Source organism: Berghia stephanieae, chromosome 13, assembly GCF_034508935.2.
Source record: "Berghia stephanieae isolate SIO BIC M18660-M18661 chromosome 13, UCSD_Bste_1.3, whole genome shotgun sequence".
Taxonomy (NCBI): domain Eukaryota; kingdom Metazoa; phylum Mollusca; class Gastropoda; order Nudibranchia; family Aeolidiidae; genus Berghia; species Berghia stephanieae.
In genome coordinates, this window is record NC_088372.1 from 35,662,312 (window position 1) to 35,674,589 (window position 12,278).

General features: G+C 36.5%; 1 long non-coding RNA gene across 1 annotated transcript; it reads right to left on the reverse strand.

Annotated features, from left to right (window-relative positions):
- Nucleotides 1-7,015: 7,015 nt before the first annotated feature.
- On the reverse strand, nt 7,016-12,278 carry LOC144958818 (uncharacterized). The gene is made up of 2 exons (XR_013642523.1): nt 12,063-12,278; nt 7,016-10,647 (listed from the first exon to the last, which is right to left on the reverse strand). It is a non-coding gene; the product is annotated as an uncharacterized LOC144958818 (long non-coding RNA).

Sequence of the window (12,278 nt, forward strand, 5' to 3'; positions counted from 1 at the left end):
CTTTAGTCTTGGCCCTGGCTGGGAGGCAAACGGTCAAATGTATAGTATATTTTTTGTCTTTTAAATCATCTCTCTGGTGTATTATTTTTGTTTTAAATAAATGATTTGTAAACATTTGAGTGTGTTCATCAGAGTGGTGACCTATGCTTGTGTCAGAATGATTTCAAACACAGATAGTGTGCTCTAGGAATCTACATCTGTTCCCTATTTGAACAATTCCCATTTGTCTTAAATTTTCTTGGGTGCTTTAATTGTCATTCTAGAACTTTTAACTATCCCGTTTTCTTCCTTTTTCTGGCGCTGATATGACCTAGGTGTGTAATGTTGGCTTTATCCATTATCAATGGAACACACGGAGAAGATCAAGAACAGACAATTTGGGACCAACAAGAGATGTTTAAGACAGTTGACTTTTTCTTTGGTATTTTTAACCGCAGATCTACAACTTTTCCCCTCGTTCTTTTCCATTTTACTGAAATGACCTTAAAGTGTTTCTGTAACGTTAAGGTCAATGTCCGTTACCCTTTAAATAGGACGCTAATTTACTCCACAAAGTACTTTCCAACTGATTAAACAGGCACAGCTACCCAATCACTGCTAGCTGGATAAGAAGTTCAGAAACAGCCGCCCCCCCCCCCCCCCCAAAAAAAAAAAAACAAACAACAAAACAAACAAACAAAAACAAAAAAACTTCTACATGGAGGCTTGACTTGAATCGGTCCCTTTGTGAGGCGAGTTGTCTCCCATTTTTTATTTTGGAGTGGTGGATAGCTTAACTCACTCAACCCTAACACCGACTATATCCGTATTTTACCCGGGTTATTTTTACCCGATGCCTATTTAAAACATTTTTCTGAGACAAATTATAGGCGTAATATCAAAGCTAATGTTTTTAGATTTTACATGTTAATCATAGTTGAATAAAACTATCTATGTATATGTGACCCTCCGCCTCGAAACGGTATTAAGTCGGATTTTTCAATTTTGGGTTTTTGGTACCCAATCACAGCTTATTTTATGCTTTAAAATTTGATACCAAATTTATATAATTCTGATTATTTATTGTCGAGATATGACCGTTTGAAGTAGGGAGAGTGTGAAAACCAAGTTTTAAGAAAATCGACTTTGAAGTGAGGCACCGTTTTCACGCACAGTTAAATTAATGGGCAAAGATAACTCCTTAGATACGGACATCAAAAATTTGACGAGAATAGTGAAATTTGGCATGAGCTTAGCTTATACATTTGATAATGTACATACAAATTTTTAAAACAATCCAATTATTACTTTTGTAGTTATTCATTATTATGTAAGATGTTCTTAAAACAAATAAAACACTGGAGAGAAAAAACGCCGACAATTGCTCACTTTTTCAAGAATTTTTGATATTTAAATAAAGAATCAATGAAATAAGAATTATTAATGTGAATTTTTTGTCTTATTTAATAGAGAAAATACGATTTCAAAATGCCAAAAGTTAAAGAAGGTTGAAATTTGAAAGTACAGTTTTGAAACTACGTGAAGCCGGGTGGGCAGGGAAAAAATTATCAAGAAAGAGGATTAGAGAGGAAGAGAAAGAATGAGAGAGTAAAATACACACACACACACACGCACGCACACACACACACACACACACACACACACAAACAGGCACACAAGAGAGAGAAAGAGAGAGATATCGAGAAAAAGAGGAGCGAGAGGGGGAGGGGAGAGAGACTGCTTGTGTTAAGAGGACGCCAGGGAAATATAATAAAGATTGAAACCTGTGTATGTGTGTGTGTGTGTGTTTGTATGTGTGAAAGAAACAAAGGGGAGACGGAGAGAGTGAGGTAGACATGAAGAAAGGGATGGAGGCGGAGCAAAGAATTGTAGGGATAGTTTAAAGAAAGCATTTTGTTACAAGTAAGTCATAGTCAATCAACTGGAAACATATTGACCAATGAGATTGCAATTAAAGAAATGGGCTGGTCAAATCAATCATTGCATTGTTTCCATTTTCAGTCAGATAACAGCTTGAGGAGGAGGGGTGGGGCTTATTGTGTAGTGACTTACATGAAAACATGTTATTGAATCTCTCAAGTTTTCCTTAGCGTTCCACCACATTGTTCATTGTCTAAAAAGAACCCCCCCCCCCCCCCCCCCCCCCCCCTTTCTTTCAGTATACAAAGAAAGCACGACAAAACGAACATTTCTCTCTCTCTCTCTCTCTACCTCTCTCTCTCCCTCTCTCTGTTTGTCTCTCTCTCCCCTTCATCTACCTATCTATCTATCTATCTATCCACCTATCTATCTACCCATCCATCCATCAATCCACCTATCTATCTACCCATCCATCCATCAATCCATCTATCTATCTATCTATCTATCTATCTATCTATCTATCTATCTATCTATCTATCTATCTATCTATCTATCTATCTATCTATCTATCTATCTATCTATCTATCTATCTATCTATCTATCTATCTATCTATCTATCTATCTATCTGTTTGTCTGTCTGTCTGTCTGTCTGTCTGTCTATCTATCTATCTACATATCTATTTATCCATTAATAGGTTTGTCTGTCTGTCTGTTTATCTATCCATTTCATTTTTTAGTTACAGGTCATTACTTGCTGAAGGCTCTATCTGTTATTCTGCTTTTGTACTTAAAATTAAATGTTTATCCTACAACAATCTCTGTAAAGTAAGTGTAAGATTAGGCAACTGTTGTCCTATTAAGTCTTAGCATATCCTATAATTTCATGAATAATTAAAGAGGGACAAAGGAGGACCCCCACCTCAATCATTACCGAATACAGCTAGACGCAGATATAAAAGCACGTGGTGTGTATCAAAATGCACAAACACACACGTATGTAACACACGCATGCTGACGTCATGAAGCATCGCCCGAGCCTTATGGCCTACAGCCACAGCGCATGTGATGAGCGTTGACCAATCAGAATAATTCATTTGTAAGGTTGTCAGGGAAAAACCTAGACTTGTTTACAGTTTTTAAAGTTCATTATTGGTTGAACCATGAAATTGTGGAAATAGTCATGCTTTCTCTGAGATAGATAAAGACACGCCCTTTGCTGTGATATCTTACATCTTATTGGTGGAGAAAAAGACTCGATATTACTAAGCTTTGGAAAGGGTGGCTCTCTGAGAGAAGGTCAACTCTCGTTTTGAATGTGTCACTGATAGTTGCATTTTTAAACTTGAAATTTATATAACTTATCGTCAATGTTTATGTTGAATTATTATGTTTTCATGTAGAAAAATTATTGTAGTTTCTGAAACAACCAAAAACTGAAATTTGATAATTTTGACCATTTCCACTTTAAAACCGGTTTTCTTCGTTTTCCAAATCCCGACTTAATACCGGTTCGAGGCGGAGGGTCACATATGCTCATTTTTAATACATTTTTTCCAATTTTGAAAAGTAGAAAAAAATCTCTAGGATTGATTGAGTTAAACAGTAGAGCCACGCTCTCCCCAGCCAGTCGGAGTTGTCGTACCAGTAAGGTCGCGGGTTCGAGCCCCCATCACCGCCACAACTGAAGGACGAATAAACACTCCGCCGTATTAAATATAATGTTGCTTCAGGTCAAGGGAAATAACTCATGAAAAGCTTAATCTTCAATTTTCGAGACATTTCACCTGAGTACATAGAGGTAATAATTTAAATCTTCAGTCAGAGAGTAAATACAACATGAATGGTTGTTTTGAAGTATGGAACAGTTAGACTACATGGTAACGTATTATTGACTGGCTTGGTAACGTTTGGAGCCGAAATGTTATTTTTTTATGGCCATTTAAAATTTGAGACCCCACAGTTTTAACTATTTCCCAAGGTTTAAACACGATGTGTCCTACAGGTTTGGTCCTCTGTAAGTGTCTTTGTACAAAAACTCATCGATTTATTGTGTTATTTTCTCTTTAATGCATGATTTGAAATCGACATAAAGTACACTTCCGGATGGATTCGGATGCTGGGTATTCATGGATTACTTCTCTTTAAGTACAGAACCTTTACGGAATAATTTATCCATCCATCATCAGCATCTCTCTCTCTCTCTCTCTCTCTCTCTCTCTCTCTCTCTCTCTCTCTCTCTCTCTCTCTCTCTCTCTTATAACCAAAGTACATTAATGTTTAAACGCAGTTGTTATTCTTGTTGATGTTGTTGTTATGGTTGGAGAGTGGATATTAAGAATTTTCCTGACCTGTTTCCGATGGAAGGCATCTAGTTTATCTTCTTCGCTTTTTGTTAGTGCCCATGTTCCACATTTGTAAAAAAGTACTGCTTTAACAAGGCTCTTATACAGCTTTATTTTTGTTTTTCTTTTCAGTTTATAGTATTAATAATATTAATCATCATCATCATCAACATTATTATCAATATTATCATGATCATTATTATTTATACTACTACCACCATCATCATCATTACTATTATAATTATTAATTATATCGCACTGGGTGGGGATCCTGACCTCCCATAGCGGGCAGGGAGGTACATACTGTGTCTTCTATCCCCTTATATCTGTTATCCAACATGCTTTCTGTCTTTGTCTTGGAATGAAATTACTTGGTTTTTTCCTGGCCCTAGTCGGAGTCCTGGCTGGGAGGGAAACGGTCAAATGCATAGTTATTGTTTTGGGAGATGATATTTTTTTCCTTGTAAATCATCTCTCTGTTATGTATTATTGTATGTGTTATTTTAAATGAATAATGTAAGTATTTGAGTGTGTTCCTCTTTGTTGGATTTTGTGCTTGTGTCCGGGTGAGACTTATAGGTGATCTCAAACTAAGTACATTGATGGTATGTTCTTGGAATCTACATCTGATCCCTATTTGTTCCCAGTTCCCTTTTGTCTTACTTTCTCTTGGGTGCTTTAATTGTAATTCTAGAACTTTTTACTATCTCATTTTCTTCCTTTTTACTGGCGCTGATATAACCTAAATGTGTTGCAAGCGCCGTAAAACCCTTAAAAACAAAAACAAAAAACAAAAATTATATCGCACAAATAATAGTATTTTTATGACAAATTAAGAAAATACATTAAAACCGAAATAAACCGAAGCTGAAGAGTAGAGCAAAAAAATCAAGGGACGCTACTCAACTAAGACTACTCCCGAAAAATATATACTGAATTGCTTCCCTTACACCATAAATCGAACAATTTTTTAAAAAAATGTGTTTAAGACCATTGGTAAATTCTTCCATCATGATGTTGCTAGTAATGTTAGAAACATTGTGTTTAAATTTGAAAGAAATTTATATATGCCACCGTTTGGTGCATCTATGTTAGAAATTTGAGGGTTTTACGTCAAATTTTAGCCTATATTGCCCCTTAAAAAATTTTTTCTTTTCTTTTTTAATGTGACTTTTTTTTTTTTTTTTTTGGTGTTCAACATGAAAATATACATCACATTATTAGTTTATGAGATTTAATTCATGAATTTTATAACTATAAATCATAAGTGACCACTATTTTTTTTCGGGGGGGGGGGGGGGGGGGCGGGGGAACGGATACCTTTCAATTTTTCCGCAAATTTTTTCTTAGGGGTATGAGTTAGCGAATCGCTTGTACTTTTTTCAAAATTTGATCAATTTACAAAATATTGCTGTTTTCTTATTCCATATTGATTATATTTTGAAATTTAGATGAATGTTTGCCTATATTTGTAAAATTAGCTTCATTGTCAAATTAAAGACAAATTTTGCCTTTTCTCAAAATTCCATTTTACGTCATTTTCTGACATTCATATCTGGATTGTATTCAATCAGATTGTCTTCAAATTTGGTCAGAATCTTTCTTATGATGTATTTTGCATCATGATGGATGGGTTTTGGGCGAAACTAAAATTTAGCAGTTGTATGAATTTTTAAATCGGTAGTTTCCTTTCATTCCGCACCAAATTTTCAGTCGAAATCGAAAAAAAAATCTTTAAAATGTATTTTCAAGACTTGCTAAACTTATCCATCATGATGTAGCTCTTGTTGTAAAAAACATTGTGTGTAAATTTGGAAGAGATCTATTCGTTGTTTTTCTTTTGCTGCATTACTGTTTTAAAAATGGGTTTTTGGTCTATTTTTAGCCTATATTGTCTCATGTCCCATTTTTTATGTTTTGCTTTTTTCAGTGTTAATCATCAGATTAGACCTCCTACCACCTGAAAATAACAAGGGAATAGCAATATTAGCATTACAATCAAAATTGGATTTTTGACTGGTTGGAAGTGTCTATCACCCAATGTAAGCAGGAGGGTTGGGGGTGGGAGTGCGTTTAGATATTTTACTCACAATCCGCCAGCCGGATACAACGTACAAAAACACAAAACTATGTGTGACCACTAGCGTTTATTATTATCATTACTTTTGTTATTATTATTATCATCTTCATCATCATTATTATTAATATCATCACTGTTAGTATTTATTATTGTTGTTATTATCATTATTATTATTATTCCACTCCAGCACGGTTTCCTCGAGCTCCTTTGGACATGTAAAAAACGTTCGAGGAAACAGTAGCTCGATTAAACCGTGGCTTGCCATAGACTTGACGGGGAGGGTTGGGGTGTGGCTCAGCGGTATGGACTTTGCCAGGCACGTAAAAGGTAACTACACATCCATTGCGTTATGTGGACCTCAAGCGAAACAATATCTCCCTAGTTCAATTTGCGGCGCTGTGCTACGACTGAAACCTGCATAATTCCAGTCTTCCCTGGAATAGACCCTAAGGGAGCGTTCACATATTACGTCATCAAAAATTTGCCCTTTTTAGACCCCCCCCCCCTCCCCCAAGTCATCACTTGTCATCATTGACCTGACCCCCCCCCCCCCCAACAGATGATGACGTCATCTAATTTAATAAAAACTAAAAGATAACTTTAATTTCACAATATTTATTATTCGTTTTTCAAACCATAAACATTGATTATCAACGTTTGATAAAACACATTCAGACATTTTATTAATTTCAGAAACTGTTGATAATTTATGTTTTACGATACAATGGGGACATAAAATTTAAATTTGCAAAGATAAAATCTAACAAACATTATTTAAATTAAATTTAGGCTACTTGGTGCAGGTGCTATTAAAAAAAATTCAGAAAGTGTAATTTAAAATAGTATAGGAGGCAAATTATTTTATAGCATATTAGTCTTTTAGTGGAATGAATTTCTGTTTCAATTTCCAAACATAAAATTAATTGATTCAAAAATGTTTCTGCCTTGGACCTCTGGCAATGTACTATAAATAGTATCATCAATTTCATCTTCATCGTCATCATTTTCTCCCATTTGCTGTTCTTCATGTATGCCGCATTTTCGTGAATGGTCTTTCATTGCTGTGATCGAGGAGTGATACAATGAACATTTAGGGCAAGTTCGCCTTTTGAGAAGTGATACCCCTTTCCCATTTTGTTTCTTGAGAGATGGGCAATACTCATCATAGCAATTTATCTTCAGCTGTTTTGAAAGGAACAAACTTTGAAATAGGCTTAATTTGCCTATGTTTTGATGACATCATCTTGGGTCTGACCCCCCCCCCCCCTCCCCCATGTCAACACATGTCAACATTTGGTAGACCCCCCCTCCCCCCCCCTAGCTGATGACGTAATATGTGAACGCTCCCTAAGACAAATTTCCTTTTGGGGACGAAAATAGGGAACTTCATTGTTGATCCACTTTATTGATATGTTGAGGGAGATAATTTTATACGTTACAAACTGTTGGTGTGTGTACGTGTAGAAAGCGGGGTTGGGGGGGGGGGGGGTCTATATCACAACATGTGTGCATATAGATAGAACGAAGATGACGTCAATCAAGTCTTTGTTATTGTTTTTGCCATCCACGTTTATGAGTACTTCTCACTAAACTGTATGAACGAGACTATAAAAGTTCATGGTTACACATAGTTTTGTGTATTGGTCCGTTATACTTCCGGATGGCAATGTTATGAGCTTCTTAGCCAAGCGCATACTATCTATAGACCATGCAGTGGAGATAGATGCATAAGATAAACACATACGTGACGTAACTACTACTATCCCCCCATACCAATGTCACAGTAAATCATCAGTGGTTGAAATCACCGGGCCTATTTTTTAAAAAAGAAAAACCTCTCATTATTTTTGTTTACGCTGCTTGAGTGAAATTAGTTCGAGGTAATCGTGTCCGAGGTAAAGAATATCTATTTTGAGGAAGGAATGGGTGAGAACAAAGAATAATAAGGAAAAAATTCGGGACATTCCAGTGAGGATACGTGTGTCCGAGGAAACCATGTTGGAGTGTATTAGTGTTATTATCATTTTATTTTTATTATTACTATTATTGTTACTATTTAGAATAAATATTATTGATAAAATACATTAAAATTAGAACCAAAATCAACTGACGCTAGTGGCGTGGGGCCATTGGATCGAATGGTGCCAGGCACCACACCAATCTTTTTAAAATCATTAACATCATAATTTTATTAAAAATAAAACAGAAATTTTAACTCCACTGTCTTTCGCCAACTCGCCAACAACATACTGCCTTTTTAGTCTCCACTCTATTCAAGATTCCGAATCACGCACTGCGCCGACTCGTGTGTTGGTGACATCACTGCGCGAATTAGTGACGGAATCAACACCGTGGTGCAAAGCAATCCAAGCTCCAGTTAATGCTCTATCCTTTAGTATCGCTACAGCTGATTGAGCGAGAAACTGGGTCAAATTATACTATCCTCAAATAGCGGAAAACCCCTCAACTTGTGCCAGGATCTGAGAGTGAGCTCCGCCGTTGGACTGGGGGGATGCGCCAATGTTGCACCATTTACGTCATAATTAGGGTAACTTCGGCCATCCAAAATATTACATTAACTGTCAAAAACACTGATCATTGTCAAGTTTATTTGTAAGTAGCAAATAAAAACAACATAAAACTTAAAAATATGATATATCACCCCCCCCCCCCCCACCTCTTATTCACGATTATTGAATAAAGTAATTCTTTGCAACGAAGCATTGTGGACGAATTTACCAACATTTTTCTTGCTTGTAGTGCCGAGTTGATGGTTACGTGTGTATGAGTATTTATTTGTGTGTGTGTGTGTGTGTGTATGTGTGTGTTTGTGCGTGTGTATTTGTGTCAGTCAGAGAAAGAAAGCGAAGATTGTCAACAGTTATACTTTGGTGTGTTTTTTGATTTCTTAAGTACTTAAGTGGAGTGATTTTTTCTTTGTGATGCTTTAAGATCCGAATCTACCTTTTATTTGTGCAATCATTAATCGTATTCCACTGATTTCCATTATTTGAGATATACTTTGAAGTTTTGTTTTTGTTAAACATTGAATTGCAATGAATCAAGTTGACTCTTTGCTTCACCGACCGTTTGGGAGATTGACACTAGAGGACAAATTAGAAATAAAAAGACTTCCTCTCCAACCAACTGATTTTGAATTAACACAGGTGTGTTAATCTCGAAAACGCTCTTTTTCAGTGACATGGTATGACGGACATGAATGGCTCACAGTTAGTTTAGAAAAAAAAAACGTTTCTTTTGTTTTTATTGTCTACTTTTTACAGATACAACAAACACTGTTTGTTTTTGTTCGTTTTTAAGGGTTTTACGGCGCTTGCAACACATTTAGGTTATATCAGCGCCAGTAAAAAGGAAGAAAATGGGATAGTCGAAAGTTCTAGAATTACAATTAAAGCACCCAAGAGAGAGTAAGACAAAGGGGAATTGGGAACAAATAGGGATCAGATGTAGATTCCAAGAGCTATACCATCAATGTACTTAGTCTGATATCACCTATAAGTCTCACCCAGACACAAGCACAAGATCCAACAAAGAGGAATACACTCAAATGCTTACATTTCATTATACATTAAAAATAGCAAATAATATAATAATACATAACAGAGAGATGATTTACAAGGAAAAAAAAAATCATCTCCCAAAACAATAACTATGCATTTGACTGTTTCCCTCCCAGCCAAGGTCGGGACAAAACCAAGCAATCTCCTACCAAGACAAAGACAGAAAGCATGTTGGAAAACAGATATAAGGGGATAGAAGACACGGTAAGTACCTCCCTGCCCACTGTGGAGGTAGGGAACCCCACCCAGCAACAAACGCTGACAAATCATGGACATCTATAGGCTATAGTGACCTTAACCACTTCCATAGTATTTCTTGACCTCCTAAACGTTGTTATAGCACCCTTAAAAGAGTGAAAAATTTCTTGCGAAATTCAATGAAACAGGAGCGGTTAAATTCGTTAATGATTCTGTCAATTCACAAAGCTGAAATAGATGCTATTCCAGATTTCAATAAACAAATTATAAAAAGATTTGCAGATTCTTTTTACAAGTACTAAAAGTAAGTAATTTCTGTCAGTGACAACAAAGAATTATAGTTTATAGGGAAAAAATTCGGGACATTCCAGTGAGTTTGAGGAAACGTGTGTTCGAGGGAACCTGAAACCGTGCTGCAGTGTATTATTATCATTTTATTATAACCCTAACCCTAATAGTTTCCTCAGGTTCGGTAGGGGCAGGGACTGATTCTTGTTGCTTTCGCAGCCGAGCCTCAGTTAGAGCCTTCATTCTATTTCTCTGTGCTGCGCTGACTTTACTACGAGGTCGTCGAGTAGGGGCCATCTGTTAGACAGGGGAAAAAAAGAAAAAGATATGAGAGTGCACATGAAACCTAAAAACCAACAAACAAGATAAATTGGCTCCATTCTTCTCAAATTGAGTATTGTCTATTTGTTATCAAAAGACATAGTGGGGAGAGAGAGAGAGAGAGAGAGAGAGAGAGAGAGAGAGAGAGAGAGAGAGAGAGAGAGAGAAGGAGAGAGAGAGAGAGAGAAGTGAGAGACAGACAGAGAGAGAGAGAGAGAGAGAAGTGAGAGACAGACAGAGAGAGAGAGAGAGAGAGAGAGAGAGAGAGAGAGAGAGAGAGAGAGAGAGAGAGAGAGAGAGACTGAATTTTAATGTGAATTATTTTATATCCACTTATAACAGACACGAAGGGAAATTATAATCATGAATGGCCAGTACCCCCCCCCCCCTCCCACACACACACTCACACACTAAAAAAACAGACAAGAGTAAGAAATGCAAGCCCATCTCCCCCAAATCGATGTTTGGAGTAAGGTCAGCTTGTCAGCTGATTACACCTTTCAAGCGTTTCAGTTTCAGAACAAAATTGAAAGCCAGAGCCAGGGCTGTCCTTGGAAATTCAAGCCATCATTGATAATTGATTTCTTCGAACTTGAAATAAATAACATTGATCATTACTAGAATTAGACTAAGCACCAGCATTACATGAAAGGACAGTTTGTTTCGCTGTTGTTGAAGCGTACTCTTGATTGTTGGAGTGAGATCAACCAACCGATAGAGCAGTAAAGTTAGGTGCCCCAAACGTAAACAAAGGTCGAGAAGCACGTGGCAAACCACATGTTCCTGTCTTGACAGCTCACGTTCCAATGTAAATAATAGAAAAAAATGACCTTTAAAATTTGGCTGTTAGGTGGCAAAAGAAACACATATTCATAAATACTCGATCATGCATCAAATAATGTCTAGATATGGATATTTTATGGAACAAAAGGTAAAATTTTCTAAAATTTATCAAAAGTTACAGTCTATCTATTTTTAGACCAGAGCAAATTATTGCGCTGGTGTGAACAAAACGAGAATTATTCGGAGCCTGATTTTCATAATAATTTAGCCTTATATTATTATTTCTGCAACTGTTAGATTTTATGTAAACATATTTTCAATACTGAAAGTGTATTGCCTACAACTCAAACTACAAAATTGGGAGACCTATATTGTGCGTAAATTATTCCGGTCCCTAACGGAAATCACTAGCAACTTGTTATTGTTTACGTTTGGGGCACCTAACTTTACTGCTCTATAAAGTAACAGTAACAGTAACAACAAAGACACAACACTAACACGACTACAAGTCTATGCATTTCGATGATAATTCCGTTCCTGACACAACACAAAACGTCCAAACATATATAATAAAGATTGGTATGACTATTTTTCACTCATTCACTTACCTTTTTCCAGAGAAAAACGACGAAATGTATAAGGAATTGATAAAAATTGTAGGAAAAGACTTGAAATCAAAGCGATACAAAATGGCGTCAATGAGCGAGTCGATAGCGAAACGTAAATAAACGTGATGCATTGTGGGCCACACGTTGCTCTCCGGGGCAGTCACGAGCCAATGAAATGACACATCGTCCCACTAGAGCCAATCAGGTGCGAGGAAA